This window comes from Cebus imitator, unplaced genomic scaffold, assembly GCF_001604975.1.
Source record: "Cebus imitator isolate Cc_AM_T3 unplaced genomic scaffold, Cebus_imitator-1.0 Scaffold52, whole genome shotgun sequence".
Lineage (NCBI taxonomy): Eukaryota > Metazoa > Chordata > Mammalia > Primates > Cebidae > Cebus > Cebus imitator.
The window spans coordinates 4,953,006-4,972,085 of NW_016107367.1; positions in this window are offsets into that span (position 1 = coordinate 4,953,006).

The following is a 19,080-nucleotide window of genomic DNA, read 5'->3' on the forward strand; positions in this document are numbered from 1 at the left end:
TATTCAATGAATTCTTTAAAAATGAATTTTGTTTTCTGTGTGTGTATTTTGATTTGCATAAATGTTGCATTTTAAAACAGTTTCTATTATTTTGTTTGCTCATGTTTTAAGATGTCCTCCCATGTGTACGTCTAACCTGTTGGTTTTAACTGCTTCATGGTACTCCACAGTCTATACGGCCCTCTTGACAGTCCGCCTTGCCTGTGATGGCCCCACACTGCCTGCGGTATTCTCCCAGCGCACATGCTGCTGGGGTGAATGTCTGCTGGCCAGTCCCCTTATGGGCTGTAAGAATTTATTTGGGCCACAATATGTTGGGCTGGCATTTATTAAGCACACATTATGTGCCAGGCATGGTGTAAAGCACTTTCCACCTCTTGTAAGCATTTATTTTTCCAACTCAACTTGACATTCATGTAACTAAAGAGTGGAGGCTTTTAAGACCGTGGCAAAACCACCCTCAGCAAGAAATAAAACTGGGATTCAGACCAGATGTGTGTGACCTAGGAAACAAACACTGCTTTTCAAACTTTCAAACTTTAAACACAGTTAATTAAACTTCAAACCGCTGAAAGTCTATATCCAGGAGATTTGCTTGTTAATGATTGGATGATAAAGTTCCTTATATTTGTATATTATGTATGGTTTAAAAAGATCATATGTATCATCTTATTAAATCTTCGCAGAGAAAATGGAGAGAGGAGATACATGTTATGCCCACACAGCTGATAACGGGATTCAAACTTAAGATCGGGTCCTCTAACCTGAGTTCAGCCATCATTTTTCACAGTATAAAAACAGAAAGTAGATTTGCCTTTGGAAACAAGGTTGATTTTTTGGATCATGAGAGGTAAGTAAGTATTGTTTGTGATTGATGTAAGCCAACATTCCCCATGAGAAGGTCAGGTCACTGACAGGCACTGTGTCCATCAAAGGCCAATAGTCCATCTCTCAAACTCTGTGGCTGAGGGGGATGAAGCCCTCCCTGGACATGCCCTCCTGTGTCTGCTCATGCTGATTTATAAGCCAAATGAGTCCTCATTGCTGTGTACATTTCTCATGGGAAAGCTGGAATACGTAGACTGGAGGTCTAGAGGAAGCAATGGCAGCAAGACTAAACAAATCAGTTGTAGAATCAAATTTCTGGGGAAATATTTAAACTACCTAAGAGCACACACTGTTTTCAAGCATCCTCAAGCACTTCCCAAGCACCCTTTGCCATCCAAACAAATGATGGACTAGTTACAAGCCATTCTTATCTATTCATTAAGCCTCATCCTCTGAAGGCTGCTACTTAACAGTATGCTGGCCTGCTTCGGGCTAGTGTGTTCTTGAAGGAGATAAAATTGGATTTCTGTAAAGATATTTTCTAGATTCAATTTCTCACCATTCAGTGGGAAGGCCCTTTAGATAATTAATCTGAACTGGTGAGGTTTTGTGGTCACTCTGCTTTAATGTCTTACTCACGTTGCCCAGAACTCACCAATTGAAAAAATGTGAATACGTGATGGCATTTTCCCAAATTGTTCACCACTTATGGATTATTTGGAAGAACTTAAATTGTAGCCTTGATTGAGGTTTTATTTGAAAGTAAGTATAACAGGGGAAAAAACAAGAGATGGCCAAATACTTGGAAAGGAAAAATGCCCAAATGGAATTTGAGTTTTAGGCAATTTTAGGATTCTCTCTGCTCAGTCGTTGGTCCACTAACCAACGCTACTCCACCCGTGTCTCATGCTCAGCCAGTAACTACAACTGAGTCAGAAATCTCTGCTGTCCAAGGCACTCCTGGAGCTCCCTGCTCATCCCCTGTCTGTGGAACCCGACCAGCATGACCTCAACCCATCACTGTGGCCTGCGTCTTGTGGCTTGAGACCTCAACATAGGTCCCAGGCCTGTCTTCTCCCCATTTTCCATTATGTTTGCTATCTTTTCTCCTGCTTTTGAGAAACTGGCTCTTCTTGGCCTTACTGCAAAGCCCCAGGACTCTCTGGGCATCATACAAATTCAGGCCCCCTGCCAGAGGGAATACTCCTATTTTGGGATCTTGGTTAAAGCCTCGCTAGATGTGGTTAGCCCCTTCTTTGCAAGGTGGGTTCTTGGAGAGTGCATTCATTTCCTAGGGCTGCAATAACAGTGCCAAAAACTTGGTGCCTTAAAACATCAGAAATTTATTCTCTTCCAGTTCTGGAGGCCCAAAGTCCAAATTCAAGGTGTTGGCAGAGTCACATTGTCTCTGAAGACTGTGATAGAGGATAACTTTTTGTTTGGCTTTGTTTGCCTCTTCCTCACTTTTTTGTGGTTGCTGGTAAACTTTGGTGTTCCTTGGCTTCAATCTCTGCCTCCATCTTCACGTGGCATTCTCCCTTTGTGCGTCTTTTTTCTTTCATCCAGTATAACCTCATTTTAACTCAATTGATTATCACTGCAAAGACCCTATTTCCAAATAAGGCCACATTGTGAGGTTCTAGATAGACCTAAATTTCAAAGAGGCACTATTCAACCCAATACAGAGAGATACGAAAATTTATATCACATGAGATTACCACTCTGGGATACTGGTATATATATAAGATGAGAGAGGGTGAAAGTTTTCATTTATCCATCCATCCATTCATCCATCTGTCTATCCAATGTATATTTGCTAAACAATAATTATAAACTAAGTACCAAGTACAGGTTTTTTTGTTTGTTTGTTTGTTTGTTTGTTTTTTTAAATGGATTCTTGCTTGCTTTCCCAGCTGGAGTGCAGTGACGTGATCTTGGCTCACTGCAACCTCCGCCTCCCAGTTTCAAGTGATTCTCATGCCTCTACCTCCCAAGTAGCTAGGACTACAGGCACATGTCACCAAACCCAGCTAATTTTTTTGTATTTTTAGTAGAGATGGGGTTTCACCATGGTGGCCAGGATGGTCTTGATCTCTTGGCTTCGTGATCCACCTGCCTTGGCCTCCCAAAGTGCTATACTAATAAAACCAGCAAAACTAGCCCCTTCTCTCAAGGTACTTATAGTTCAGAACTAGTGGTAAGAAATGAAAATGACCAAAAGTATTTCAAGAGGAGATGGCCACAAATAAGGTGTGATGTGAATTCAGGCCAGGGAGAGACCACATCCAGCAAAATAAATGAGGTAAGACTTTGTGGAAAAGGAATTTCGAACATCATCTTGAGATTTACAAACATATGGAAGAGGGCTTAGTAGAAAGGAACTACAATTACTGAGATCTGTATAAACATGGGTATAAAATGACTCATTATTCTATCTGAACAAAATTTGTTTCTTAGAAAATTCTGTGTGCAATTGGATGGTAACATTTTCCTTCACACATCAGTATTTTCAGAAAAGCAAATGTGCCTGACCACTTCTTCTGTTGTCAGCCCACAGAATATAAAGGGCATGGTGTCTGCTGTTGTAAATTTCCTGGGATGATAGCTCCATCAAGATATTTCCATGTGTATAACAAACTACCAAGGACAAAGTTCAAGACAGAGAGTAACTTAGGCTATAAGTGGCTTACTTTCCCACAATCAATTATTAAGATGATTACACCACGTCTTGAGAATACACTGCTAAATGAAAGAATCTCTCAGAGAACATACAATCTTGATTTTTCCATAAAGTTGTACAAAAATCCAGCACACAGAAATCTTATACATTAGAAACTAGTGATACAGGCTGGGTGTCTAGTAATTAGAAACAGCAGTCTTTATACAAGGCTCAAAGATATTCAGATATCCCGAATATAGTTTTCTTAAATACACACACACACAGACACACACACACACACACACACACACACACACACACAGAGGAAACCTTTGGATCCATGCCAGATTTAGTGAAAATACTCATTCCTTTCCAAGCAGAAAGCTCAGGCAGGGAGTTAAAGACCTCACTGTTGGGAGCGTCTTAGATGGATTATCTATATGCCTACAGCTCAAGTTCTACTCCCCGGTCTTCTAAACAAATAAATAATTGAAGCCCATTACCACTTTTTGGGCTGTTTTCACATGCTACTTCGGCTCCCATCAAAGCTGAGCTCCATGTCAAAGGCAGCAGCCACATGGAGCAGAGTCTCAGGGAGACGACTGATCAATTGCTTTTGCATTTTGGAAGTGCATCCAAAGATGTTGTCAAATAGTGTTTGTTTTTGCTGTTGCCAAACCTTGTTTAGGAGGGCTCTGGAGGGTGACGTTGATGTACTCAAGATGGTGAGAGAGGCGAGAGTTATCAGCCCAGGTGTGCTTGCCAACTCTGCTTCCTGTGAGTTTTCTCAACACAGGTGTGGGAGGGGTTTGAGACGCTGGGAAGAAGTGGAGAGCCACACGGGTGATTATGGCTTTAGCAACTCCAGGCCTTCCTCTGTTGCCATCTCGGGCGACTCTGTGTAAATCAAGACAACCAATTAGAGTTTCAAAAGATCCTGGATTTGCTGGCAATCAGGAGACAGAAACAGGAAACCCAGGAGAGGCCTACCCTCCCGGGCGTCGTGGGTGCCAGAGACCTTACTGAAATTCGGTAACAGATGACACAGAGCATGGACTCATTTCGTTACGGCAAATTCTGTCAACATCAGCAGGCCTCACACTGTGCTCTGCCTCTCTGCCTCTCACTCTATCAACTCCACATGTTGTCCCAGTGGTCGCCTTTGTACTTAATAGAACTTGTCAAAACATATCTATCAGTAGTGCGGAGAGCAGACTTGGGTGGTCAGGGGGGCACTGGCCAGGCATGGACTGCAGTTCCTGGCAGCCACACGAGTCCTCCTGCCCAGTTCTCCCCCAAATTAAGGGGAGATCGGCACATATTGTTGAGTCACTAGGTTTTTAAACCGTTCTCACAACAGCAACTGCTTTAACAGCACACTGGTGTTTATTTAAAGTTCCCAATCTCTACTTTCATGTGGATATTTGGTGGTTCTCAAAACTGTGAGAGAAACAAAATGTGTTTCTATTTGCTTTGAGGAGTTTTTCATACTTTGAATATGTTTACAGACATATACACACCTATATAAAGGTATGTGGATATACATTAGTTTACATCTTTGCATATGTATATATTAAGTAGAATGGATGTTCTGTATATATATGAGCAATGCTTTACATACAAACTGATATGGACATGTTATGTACACACACATCTGCACATGCGTTCATATGTAAACATGTGATAATACATTTGGTTGTGCCAGACTGCATAAACACATAACCATTCCTGTCCTTGGAGTCTCAACATAGCCTGTCCTTCCAAGAAACTGGTCTGTGTGGTTCCCAGTGACATCTCCCTGCCAGGCGTCCGACTTTCCCTGAGCCATGTCCAAGGCCACTGGAATGCTTTGCAGCTGGCATCCAGCTGGGCCTCCCCAATCGACTGCTGGCCCAGGAGTGAGGGAAAGGAGTCTCTGGAATAGTTCAAGACAATCACTGGCCAAAGGAGAAACCCAGCAACACTCACCTCAGTGCCATCCCTTCGTGCCACTGAGAATCTTCAGGGTCCCCAGATGGGATGGCGAGTTCATCTTCATGGTGCTACCCTGTCATTTCATCTGAAACATGCAGGCAGCACAAGGGTGTGGTTGCGGAGCTTGCTGTGTGGCAGGGAACATGGGGGTGCAGCCTGTCAGGCCTGGCTTCTGTGATTACTAGCTGCAAGGTCTTGAACAAATCAGTTTCCTTCTTGGCAAAATGAGGCTAATAATACTGTGTTATCCAGGGAAGTAATACTAGCTGTGGTAATAAACAATCCTCAAATGTCAGAGGCTTAAGACAAGCTTTACTTCTTACTCATGTCATAATCCAGTGGGGGTGAGCACAGCAGGAGGTGGGACAGAACATTCTGCTTCATAGAGCTGTTCTGTTATTCAATCTCCACCCTTTCACGGGTTCTGCCTTGTGGTACGGCCTGAGTCCCCCACTGGGTCCTCTCCTCCAGCCACCCGACATGCAATGCAAGAGGGCACGCAGAAACGGAAGACTCATTTTAGAGGAAGACTGGGAGTGCCATGTGTCACTTTCAGCCATGTTCCAGTGGCCAGAAATTAATCTCAGGGACGAACCTTTCTGCAGAGGAATCTGGGAAATTTAGTTAGCTGAGTGTCAGGAGACACGTGGGAGCGGTTCTGTCAGCAGCAATTGGGCAGGTTATGAGATTGCATGAGGACATTTATTTAAAGCTTTCAGTGCTGTGCTTACAGTAGGTTCTCAAGCCATTGTATTTATAATTATTACTATTATGATCAATATTTGTCAGCCAAAAAAATGTTTTGCAACATTCTTAATGTCACATTTTAAGGTGATATTTACACACACACACACACACACACGCACACACACACACACACACACACGCTATGCTATACTTTACTACATTGTACTTAAGTTACTATACTAACTATACTACAATCAAGAAATAGTGTTTGTTTACATTCTGCTATATTCTGGAAGTATAATGGAAGCAAAAGAAATGATACCTTCTCTCCAAAAAAATCTAACTTATGAAATATGTATTCCTTGTTAGATTTTTAAATAGTGGATCTCATATTTCACAAGTCAGATATAAATATTTAATACATACACATATATTTTACATATTCTTGCCTGTGGTTCAGGCATTCGCCATCTACAAGGTGGGATTTCACGTTCCAGGCATGTGGGTGGGTCTCTTCCCCTGTATTTGTAATCATGTGAGAAGAGCTGTTGAGTCCTTCATGCTCCACACCTCTCTAGTTGGGATCAGAGTAATAAAGGTCAAGAAAACAGGGAAAAATCCTGAACAGTGCAGTGTGCTAGCTACCAGGTCTGGGCGGGAATTCGGATTCTATATTTACCGGCTTTTCGACGTTAGGCAAGCCACCTTCCTTCCCTAGCTTAGTTTCCTTGTCTTAAAATGCAAAACAGCAGAAACAAACTTCAGGAGAAGAATCTTGAGGATTAAGTGGACAATGTAAATAAAACCCTCAGCGTAAATTACAGCACATAAAAAGACTTGACTTAAAAGTACAGAAAACAAACAAGTCAACCTTAATGATGGCTTCTGGCTTTAGGGGGCGGGGAATACACAGACCTGCAGGGCAACTCTGACACCTTCGTTTTCCATCTCAAATGACCTCCTAACTCTAATATCAAAAACAAAGGTTGGTGTTCGGGCTGACCCCTCCCAACCCTTTTTCAGGGTGAGTTCTATTGGCACAAAATCTATGTTATGCCCAATTCACAGATCCTAGGATCTTGTAACTTAATAGACTGCATTTTGCTTTTGGAACTAAATGGCCCCAGGGGTCTCTTATTCTAAACCTTAAATGTGCCCTGGTTTCTCAGACCTGCATGCGCTATGTCCCCATCACTGAGAACAGCAGCTGATCAAATATCTTCAATTTTTTCTCCCATGGAAGACTGTACTTTTCAGTATCCTTCATGTCTGGATTTCACACTGCCTCTTTCCTTTTCAGCCTCCCACGCTAAATTACTCTTAAATCCCTCTCTACCTCGGTGTACCCCAAGGGAACAGGTGACCATGCTTTTTGTTGAAGGTAGGAATGAATGAATGGCAGCATGGTAAGATCATTTCCCTAGTGCATTTTCTTTTGGCATCATGGAAGGTGGATACATTTCTTCCATGTGGCGCTTTGTTAAATACATATTTGTTCATTTCTCCTAAGTAACATCTCCTCCATCTGCTTCATAGAGAAATGATAACCAGAACACAAAGCAAACTGCTCTGTTACAGGAGAATGCGGCTTTGAGCTGGAAATCGTAAGTTAGAGCCTGCCGTGTGCTGCTAAGCAGCCATATGAACTCAGGCAAGTTACACAAAGTTTCCGAGCCTCAGTTCCCTCATGTGTGCAGTGAAGATGCTTGATTTCATAGTCTTTAAAGCTGTTTCCAGAGGTGTACTCCAGTGACCACCTGGATGCAGATTCCGGCTTGCCTCAGGTAATTTGAGTAAGAAATGCTGTGAGCGGAACCCACAAATCTAAGTTTTTAACAAGCACCCAAATTGATTTGTCTGCATACTCTTTTCTAAAATTCTCCTTTTGCAGAAATATTCCAGGGTTATAGTCCTGCGGGTTGCTTGTCTTGCAAAGAAATTACTTGTAGAAATAGCTTACTACCATCCCCCCATCATTTACGTTAGGATGGATGCAACAAACCACCAAGGCACGTGTATGCCTATGTAACAAATGGTATGATCTGTACATGTACCCCAGAACTTAAAGTATAATAAAAAATAAAAATAAATAAAAAGTGCATTTACAAAAAAACAAGAACAAACAAAGAAATAGCTTACTTCCTCATAATGTATCATGAAATTTGTTAATTTTCTTTTTAAAAAAGGTTACCAGTATATGTTTTTGGTGAGTATTAACAGACTCAGCTGTCTGGTCCCTTTCCATGGGAAATCTTGCCATATTTCCCCCTCCTTTGCCTTCTTCATCTCCCTACATCCCATTGGTATGGCCTGCATGAACTTTTTATACTCCAGCGGTATAGCCACAAGCTGCAACCCTTGATCAGTAAATAATTTATTGAACAAGCAAATTAACAAAAGCCATGTTAAACAAATTCAAGATTGTCTGGTTAGAGTTAGTTTTAGCTTTTATTCCAGAAAATGCTAGCCCTACATCATAACAAACATTGCATGCAGCATTCATCCATTCTTTCACTCAATGTTATCATTGATCCATTATGCACAAATAATAGTGATCTTCACCTTGATAAGCTGTAAGGATATACTAGTAACAAAAAGCGACGTTGTCCCTGTTCTCAATGAGCTCCCGCTGCTTTGGAAGACAGAGATGTAAACAGGCAATGCAAAATGCATACAATGAGCCATGTCTGACTTGCGGGAGAGTATAGAACAGGCCCCGAGCCCTATCTCAGTAGTCTCGGAGGGTTACGCGTATGGAGTGACAACTAAGCCTAAAGAGCTAGAAGAGCAAGGCAGGGACAAAGTTGTGTTAGGTGTGTGAAAATCACGTGTAAATGTTATTTGCAGGTTGCACTTGGGCATCTTGATGTTTTGTCCTTGACTTATTCTCTAGCTCTTTTTCACACATAGAAGTTTTGTTTCCTGGCCTGAACTGTACAACCACCACCCGTGTCTGCTTCCTCTTTTGTGCTGCTCAATAAACCTAGTCCAAGCTTGGGTGTCTTGCTGCTGTGACTCTCGCTAAATTCACAACGGCTGTGCATTTGCAGATCCAAAAACTTTTGGTATGTTCCTAGTGTACTTTTCCACTGCACGATTCTCTCTTCCTTTCTGCTCTGTTTGTGCAAAAGCCTGTGCTTCCTTTTACAGCAAATACGCACTAGCTCAGGGTCATAGACTCAAAAACCCTGGGCCAGGCCAGTGATCATCAATCTGGGAAGGGCTACAGCATGAGGGCGTGGTGGGGCCTGTGAGCATCTAGACAGCACATGCCTGCGGAAGGAATTCCAATTCTTTGTTTTGTTTTCCTGGAACACTGAGCCACCCAAACAGAACACCTCTATTGGATAGCTCTGGCCCACTAGTCTCCCATTATGACCTCTGTCTGTGAGGTCCCTAGGGGCAAAATGATGTGTTATTTGTTTTCCAATCCCCAGGGCATGGTGCAGAGTGTCTGGGAATTGTTTGTGGTTGAATCTAATCACACTTTCCCAGGGAGCTTTGGAAAACACCAGCTGTGCAAGTTCTGATCCAACCTGACTGATTAGTGGCTCAGTCAGATAAAGGTAACTTGGTACACTGATGTGTAGGAAAGAAATGAAACTCTAAAATTACAGAAAAACTTGCCTTAGATTATTCACCTAGTAAGAGATGGAGTTAGAATTCAGACACAGCAATGACTGACCTCAGATACCATGGTGTTCCACGTAATGTAAAGAAAAGCAGAAATTGCATATTCTAATAATAAGACCTGAGGATTTTTTTCTTCCTCTTCGGCTGGTTGAAATACTTGTTGAAGGCCATTTTTATCATGCTATTCTTTTGCTCAAAACTTTTCTCATTGTTCTCAGTGCAAAGAACAAGGTGGCCCACCGGGACCTGAAGGACCCTGCAGGACCCAGTACACACAACTCCCTCCCTTGCTGATCCCGCTGCACTGGTCTTACAGCCTTCACATTTTTCTTGTTAACTCTTAATAAATTTGCAGTTATATATCCTCTGCTGCAAATTCTTTCCCGCCTAGCTCATTGCTTACATCCAACTTATTCTCCAACTCCGAGCTTTAGAGTCTCTCATTCAAGAAAGCAACTCCTTGCACCTCAGGCCAAGGTATAGTCCTTCTGTCCATGCTGTCATTATTCTCCATACTGTTCCTTTAAGGCATAATGACTATTTGTGATTAAGGAATTCTGTGGTTAAGTATCCAGAGTGTTGCTTGGACCGGCAGGGACAACGTCTATCTTGTCCCTGTGACAGCGCCAATGCCTAAGCAGAGTTTGGCTCAGAACCAGGGATCAATACCTATTTGCTGAGTAGATGAATGGAGGAAGTAAGAAGTTGCCCATGACCAAGGATGCATGGGTGTCAGTCAGTTGGACACTCTTCAGCGACCCTGCAGCTGAGTGAAGCTCATAGATGGTACGGAAGAGGAAGAGGTTAGCATGGCTGACCCTGAAGATTTCTTCAGAGATTGAGTCTAGGCTGTCTCTACCCAGACATTCCGAGGACATTTATGGGGTTTGTGCACTGCTTGTACCTCAGTCTGAGACCTGTACAAAGTAGGTCAGATACCATAATATAACTCGACAAGTCATTCACGAGAGACCCGGCTGTCCCAAATAATTCAAGTCAGAGAACCAGGCTATGGCTGAATAAGCAGAGGACGAGGGTGTTTATTAAGGTGATAGAGCATAATGAACCCAGGGCAACAGAGGGATGTCTGAGTCGCTATTAGATCAGTTATCAAACTACAGCAATGTCCCCTCTTCAGAATGGAGTGACATGAGCCTGTGACATGTTAGGTCAGTCAAGGCCTGCAGCTGTGGTCCCTGGAAAACAAGCACAAAAATCTCTTTTGAAGTCTAATTTAGTGCTTGGATTTATACTGGACGTTCAGGATCACCTTGCACAGAAGTAATGACAAGGTGACTTTGGGACCTCCCTTCTCCCAGCTTTCTTTTAACCATCCTGGACTATTTCCGCCCTTCCTATTTTGTGACAAGCAGCTTCAAAAGTCAACAGAAGTTAAATACTAAATAATTTTAGTGAAACAGACAAAATTCAGTCTCACCAAAGAGGTTTTAGCAAGGGAATGACAAAAAGGACCTTGAGATAATGAACTACTCGAAAATAAAATGATTATGATGGTTCTCCTGATTACAAACGTCAGTAGGATCGCTTTTGCGAACAAGAAAACACCAAAACCTCTAGCACAGTTAATAGGTATCTTATTCAATCTGGCACCAACCCACCTATTTATTTAGCTCTATCACCGTTCTCTCCAAACATACAGGACATCTGCTGGTGTCCATTTCTGCAGAGAATACTTTCTGTACTACTCTCTGCCACGGACAAATGCATAAGCAAACGTTATAGCATTTATTAAATTATTAGCTACTTACTTTTCTGCAGGTTTGGGCCCCTCATGAGGTTAAATAGTCACCAAGGTCAGGAGCTTTATTTCAGTCTTTTTTCATACTGTTTCAGGCAAACAGACAATATTGCATACATACGGGGGGAGCTTATCAAGGAATGAATGAATGAAATGAATGAATGGAGGAATGAATGCAGAACTGGGAGTCAAGGGGGTTGATCCCATGTGAAAATGTGAACTTTTCTCCAAGGGTGAGGTGAAACCACTGGATGGCTTTCAAGAGGGAGTGACAGATTTGCTTTGAAAACATAAATCTGGTCACAAGGGAGGGCCTTAGAGGAACCCGTGCAGAAGATGTAGGGGAAGGAGCTGTAGGAAACCACTGAAGACACAATGGTGGCTAGATGAGGTCATGGAAAGAAGGTAACTAACAAGATAATTAGGGCCAGTATCAATAAGACTCCGTGAATATTTGGTCATGGGTGGTAAGGATGACTTCTGGATCTCTGCCACGTATGAGTGGGTAGATGGAGGCAGTACTTAATAAAATGGAAAATTGTTTAAAAATACATAACAATCCTTTCCAGAATTACTTTGGATAGGCACATGTGATTTCATCATCACATTAATATTTTATCAGTTGAGTTGAGTGGCATTTTTGCTAATCAAGGATTTGTGAGTTATATGATTCTAAAGGATTTACTTCTGTTTCTGTTGCCTATCAGTTTTAGTTGGTTAATTTAATTTATCACAATCTGTAGTTCTTTTGGTTTTGATGAGGTTGGGGTTTATTTTCTTTATGAGACCTTGTCAGTCTGACAATATATATGTTTCATTCATAAAATAAAGTTGGCTACATGAAATTCTTTGAGCAACATATTGTTTTTCTTTTTTTTCCCCCATTTATTTATTTTATTGCATTTTAGGTTTTGGGGTACATGTGAAGAACATGCAAAATTGTTGCATAGGTACACACATGCAACACATGCATAGGCAGTGTGATTTGCTGCCTTCCTCCCCATCACCTACATCTGGCATTTCTCCCCATGCTATCTCTCCCCAGCTCCCCACCCCCCCCCCTCCCCCCCCTATTCCCCCCCAACTGACCCCAGTGTGTAGTGCTCCCCTCCCTGTGTCCATGTGTTCTCATTGTTCAACACCCGCCTATGAGTGAGAACATGCAGTGTTTGATCTTCTACTCTTCTGTCAGTTTGCTGAGAATGATGGTTTCCAGGTTCATCCATGTCCCTACAAAGGACCCAAACTCATCGTTTTTGATGGCTGCATAATATTCCATGGTGTATATGTGCCACATTTTCCCTATCCAGTCTAATCATGGGAAGATTGTATATTTTGGGTTGCAAAGGAAAAGTCTAGGTTTTTTCACCCACGTTAGCAATATAATTAGAAGATTTACAATTCAAATCAATAAAAAATACATAGGCATAATTACACATATTCATATATATTGTGTTAGATTTGATTAGGGCTTAAACTTCCTTTGTTTATGGGAGTTTATAAAGCCTAACCATCAGCCCTAGCTCTCTCATGATGAAAGAATGTTACACCAAACTGCAGTCTGTTACTTCTGCCAGGCTATTCAGTAAAAGTGAGAGAATCAATTTGAGCTGATGCATGTTTATGGAAAGTAATAAATGATATTTTTAAATGTGAAATATTCTCTCTGTATTAGGCATCTCTTTATAATGTGTTGGATTGTCATTAAATTTTATAAACATTTCATCATCAAATACTTTATCCTTTAAGAAACAGAAGAAAGATGAATTTATAGTTTATCAATACGTAAATTTTAATACTCTTGTGTGCATCCCAAAATACTGTTCATTCAATCCCTATTCATTCTATCTTCAAGTACTTCGCAATTCCAATTTGAAAACGTTTTATCATCCCCAGTTCTATTTTTGACACTGGGGATACAGGGATGGATTTGGTTCAGGTCCCTGACTTAGAGGACCTCACAGTTTGGGGGTGAAGACAGACATGCAGATGATGACTTGTGCTCAGTATGGCACAGGGAAGAGAGAGGCAGCCACAGAGCAGGAAATGATTTATGGTCTCCAGAGTGGTTGAAATGAGGTATGGGAGTGACTTCTAGGAAGAGGTAGTTTCTGAACTGAAATGTCACAGGGGCATGGGATTTTAGGACGTGCTCATAAAACTGTAAGTATTTCCTTATTCCTGGATCATAACATTCAAGGAGGAAGAGGCAGGAGGTGATCTGGATTAGAAGCCCCTGTGAGCCACACCAAGTCCTTTAGAATGTAGTTTGAGAGCTCCTAATAGATAATTGAGGCAGAGCAAGGAAACTTAAAAATCCAAGATGCCTCCTGAAACATCCCTCCCTGCCTTCCCCATTCTTTTTGGCACAGAATCCCAAGGTCAAATATATGATAGTGTCAGGATGACATTTTGGAGTTTATTTTGTTTTGTTTTGTTTTTAAAGGAATGTCATCTCAGGCACCGCAATTTACAGGAGGAGGGCAGTGCCTTCCTGCATTCATTGGTGATGGGATCCTGAGTCAATGCCAGGGTGACGTTGCCCCCTCATCTGAATATGCCCACCCTAAGCTAAGTGGGCGGCCAAAGCAGGCGGGAGCTGGCTTTCCTCTTCCAGGCTCTGGGTTTTTCTTTTCACAGAGACAATGTCATTCTAAGTGAATTGCCCAGGAAGTGAGGAAGCTGCATCTCTTTTCAGGCTGTGGCCCTGAACACCCAGGCCTGAACAATGGCTTGCCTGATAGCAACAGGCTGTGGAAGACGTATTGTGCTCTCTGAATTTTGTTTCATGCACTTTTTCTTTTCTGTGAAAGGAAAAAGGACCATTCTTTCCGGAATCCAGCACATTTTTTCTCCTCCGCAGAGTCCCTCAGCAACCTTGATATTTGAAGCAGTTATAAAAACAACTTTGCTTCCTCACTCTACCCTTCCGAGGCCAAGGCATGCTTTCTCAGGGACATCGGGCTAAAAGCACCCTCAGCCATCAATTCTTTTTGTGAAAAGGAATAATGAATGCCATTTGCTGAGCGTCTTTTTTATACGTCAAATATGAAGCCAAGTATGTTTTCCTATTTAATAAAAAATGTTATTATTTTGAATTTTTAAGTAATTTAGATGTATTGAAATTTCAAAAAGTGCAAAATTCCCTTATACCCTTCACCCAGCTACCCCGACTGTGAATGTCCACAGAACGAGGCTCACAGGCAGCTCATTTCCATCCAAGTGGTCCTGTGAGTTCATCCCAGCCCTCTTTCAGATCTGTCAATCTTCCTTTCTCTGGTCTGGGATCTGATTCCAGATCTCAGGCGGCATTCGGTTGCAAGAGCCCTCATCTTTAATCTGGAACAAGTCCCTCAGTCTTTCCCCTTTTTTCATGACTTCGACACTTTTGAAGAGAACTGGTCCGTTATTTTGTAAATAACCTCTTAATTTGGGTTGCCTAATGTTTATTCATGATTAAATTCCAGCTACGCATTATATATATATATATATATATATAAAATGCACTTTAGTTTCTGGGGTACATGTGCAGAACATGCAGGATTGTTGCATAGGTACATACATGGCAATGTGGTTTGCTGCCTCCATCCCCGTCACCTATACCTGGCATTTCTCCCCATGTTGTCCCTCCCCAAATGCCCTACCCCCTGCTGTCCCTCCCCTAGTCCCCCCAACAGACCCCAGTGTGTGATGCTCCCCTCCCTGTGTCCATGTGTTCTCATTGTTTCAGACCCGCCAGAACATGCAGTGTTTGATTTTCTGTTCTTGTGTCAGAGAATGATGGTTTCCAAGTCCAGATTCATCTATGTCCCTACAAAGGACACGAAATCATTGTTTTTTATGGCTGCATAGTATTCCATGGTGTATATGTGTTACATTTTCCTTGTCCAGTCTATCATCGATGGACATTTGTGTTGGTTCCAGGTCTTTGCTATTGTAAATAGTGCCACAGTAAACATACATATGCATGTGTCTTTATAACAGAATGATTTATAATCCTTTGGGTATATACCCAGTAATGGGATTGCTAGGTCAAATGGAATTACCATTTCTAGGTCCTTGAGGAATTGCCATACTGTCTTCCACAATGGGTTGAACTAATTTACACTCCCACCAACAGTGTAAAAGTGTTCCTATTTCTCCACATCCTCTCCAGCATCTGTTGTCTCCAGATTTTTTAATGATCACCACTCTAACTGATGTGAGATGGTATCTCAATGTGGTTCTGATTTGCATTTCTCTAATGACCAGTAAGGATGAACATTTTTTTCATATGTTTGTTGGCCTTATAAATGTCTTCTTTTGAAAAGTGTCTGTTCATATCCTCTGCTCACTTTCGAATGGATTTGTTTGTCTTTTTCCTGTAAATTTGTTTTAGTTCTTTTTAGATTTTGGATATTAGCGCTTTGTCAAATGGATAGATTGCAAAAATTTTTTCCCATTCTGTTGGTTGCCAGTTCACTCTAATAATTGTTTCTTTTCCTATGCAGAAGCTCTGAAGTTTAATTATATCCCATTTGTCTATTTTGGCTTTTGTTGCCATTGCTTTTGGTGTTTTAGTCATGAAGTCCTTGACTATGTCTATGTCCTGATTGGTTTTGCCTGTGTTTTCTTCTAGGGTTTTTATTTATCGTGTTAGGTCTTATGTTTAAGTCTTTAATCCATCTGGAGTTAATTTTAGAGTAAGGTGTCAGGAAAGGGTCCAGTTTCTGTTTTCTGCATATGGCTAGCCGGTTTTCCCAACACCATTTATTGAACAGGAAATCCTTTCCCCATTGCTTGTTTTTGTCAAGTTTCTCAAAGATCAGATGGTTGTAGATGTGTGGTGTTGCCTTTGAGGCCTCTGTTCTGTTCCACTGGTCTATATCTCTGTTTTGGTACCAGTACCGTGCTGTTTTGATTACTGTAGCCTTGTAGCATAGTTTGAAGTCAGGTAGCATGATGCCTCCAGCTTTGTTCATTTTGCTTAGGATTGTTTTGGCTATGTGTGCTCTCTTTTGGTTCCATATGAAGTTTAAGGTGTTTTTTTTTTCCAGTTCTGTGAAGAGGATCATAGGTAGCTTGATGGGGATAGTGTTGAATCTGTAAATTACATTGGGCAGTATAGTCATTTTCACAATACTGATTCTTCCTAACCATGAGCATGGAATGTTTCTCCATCTGTTTGTGCCTCTCTTATTTCGTTGAGCAGTGGTTTGTAGTTCTCCTTGAAGACGTCCTTTCCATCTCTTATTAGTTGTCTTCCTAGGTATTTTATTCTCTTTGTAGCAATTGTGAATGGCAGTTCATTGTTGATTTGGCTCTCTTTAAGTCTGTTATTGGTGTATAGAAATGCTTGTGATTTCTGCACATTGATTTTGTATCCTGAGACTTTGCTAAAGTTGCTTATCAGTTTCAGGAGATTTTGGGCTAAGACAATGGGGTCTTCTAAATATACAATCATGTCATCTGCAAATAGAGACAATTTGACTTCCTCCTTTCCTAATTGAATACCCTTTATTTTTTTTTCTTGCCTGATTGCTCTGGCTAGAACTTCCAATCCTATATTGAATAGGAATGGTGAGAGAGGGCATCCTTGTCTTGTGCCAGATTCCAAAAAAGGGAATGCTTCCAGTTTTTGTCCATTCAGTATAATATTGGCTGTGGGTTTGTCATAAATAGCTTTTATTATTTTGAGATATGTTCCGTCGATACCTAGTTTGTTGAGAGTTCTTAGCATAAAGCGCTGTTGAATTTTGTTGAAGGCCTTCTCTGCATCTATTGAGATAATCAGGTGGTTTTTGTCTTTGGTTCTGTTTATGTGATGGATTAAGTTTATAGACTTGCATATGTTGAACCAGCCTTGCATCCCCAGGATGAAGACTACTTGATCATGATAAGCTTTTTGATGTGCTGTTGCAATCAGTTTGCCAGTATTTTATTGAAGATTTTTGCATCTATGTTCAACATGGATATTGGCCTGAAGTTTTCTTTTCTTGTTGTGTCTCTGCCGGGTTTTGGTATCACGATGGTGTTGGTCTCATAAAATCATTTGGAATGTACATGCATGACCAGTTGTTCAGTTTCCATGAAGTTGTGCAATGTGGTTTGCTTCTTCCATCCCCTCTTTTTGTATTGTTTGGAATAGTTTCCAAAGTGGTACCAGCTCCTCCATGTATGTCTGGTAGAATTCAGCTGTGAACCCATCGGGACCTGGGCTTTTTTGGTTAGTAGGCTATTAATTGCTGCCTCAACTTCAGCCCTTGTTACTGACATATTCAGGGTTTTGACTTCTTCCTGTTTTAGAGTTGTTCGTAGTAATCTCTTATGGTAGTTTGTATTTCTGTGGAATCTGTGGTGATATTCCCTTTATAATTTTTTATAGCATCTATTTGATTATTCTCTCTTTTCTTTTTTATTAATGTGGCTAGTAGTCCGTCTATTTTGTTGATCTTTTCAAAAAACCAGCTCCTGGATTTATTAATTTTTTGAAGGGTTTTTTGTGTTTCTATCTCCTTCAGTTCTGCTCTGATTTTAGTTATGTCTTATCTTCTGCTAGCTTTTGAGCTTTTTTGATCTTGCTCCTATATCTCTTTCAATTTTGAGGATAGGGTGTCAATTTTAGATCTTTCCTTGCTTCTCATGTGGGCATTTATTGCTATAAATTTTCCTCCAGACACTGCTTTAAATGTGTCCCAGAGAGTCTGGTACATTGTGCCTTCATTCTCATTGGTTTCAAAGAACATCTTTATTTCTGGCTTCATTTCATTGTTTACCCAGTCAACATTCAAGAGCTGGCCATTCAGTTTCCATGAAGTTGTACAGTTGTGAGTTAGTTTCTTAATCCTGAGTTCTAATTTGATTGCACTGTGGTCTGAGAGACTGTTTTTTATGATTTCCATTCTTTTGCATTTGCTGAGGAGTGATTTACTTCCAATTATGTGGTCAATTTTAGAGTAAGTGTAATGTGGTGCTGAGAAGAATGTATGTTCTGTTCATTTCGGGTGGAGAGTTCTGTAAATGACTATTAGGTTTGCTTGGTCCATATCTGAGTTCAAGTCCTGGATATTCTTGTTAATTTTCTGTCTCATCGATCTGTCTAGTATTGACAGTGGAGTGTAAATTCTCCCACTATTATTGTGTGGGAATCTAAGTCTCTTTGTAGGTCATTAAGAACTTGCTTTATGTATCTGGGTGCTCCTGTATTGGGTGCTCATATATTTAGGATTGCTAGCTCTTCTTGTTGTATTGATCCTTTTACTGTTATGTAATGCCCTTCTTTTTCTCTTTTGATCTTTGTTGGTTTAAAGCCTATTTTATCAGAGACTAGGATTACACCTACTGCTTTTTTTTGCTCTCCATTTGCTTGGTAAATCTTCTTCCATCCCTTTATTTTGAGCCTATGTTTATCCTTGCATGTGAGATGGGTTTTGACTTTTTATCCAAGTTGCTGGTCTGTGTCTTTTGATTGAGGCATTTGGCCGATTTATATATAAGATTAATATTGTTACGTGTGAATTTGATCCTGCCGTTTTGGTGCTAGCTGGTTGTTTTATCCATT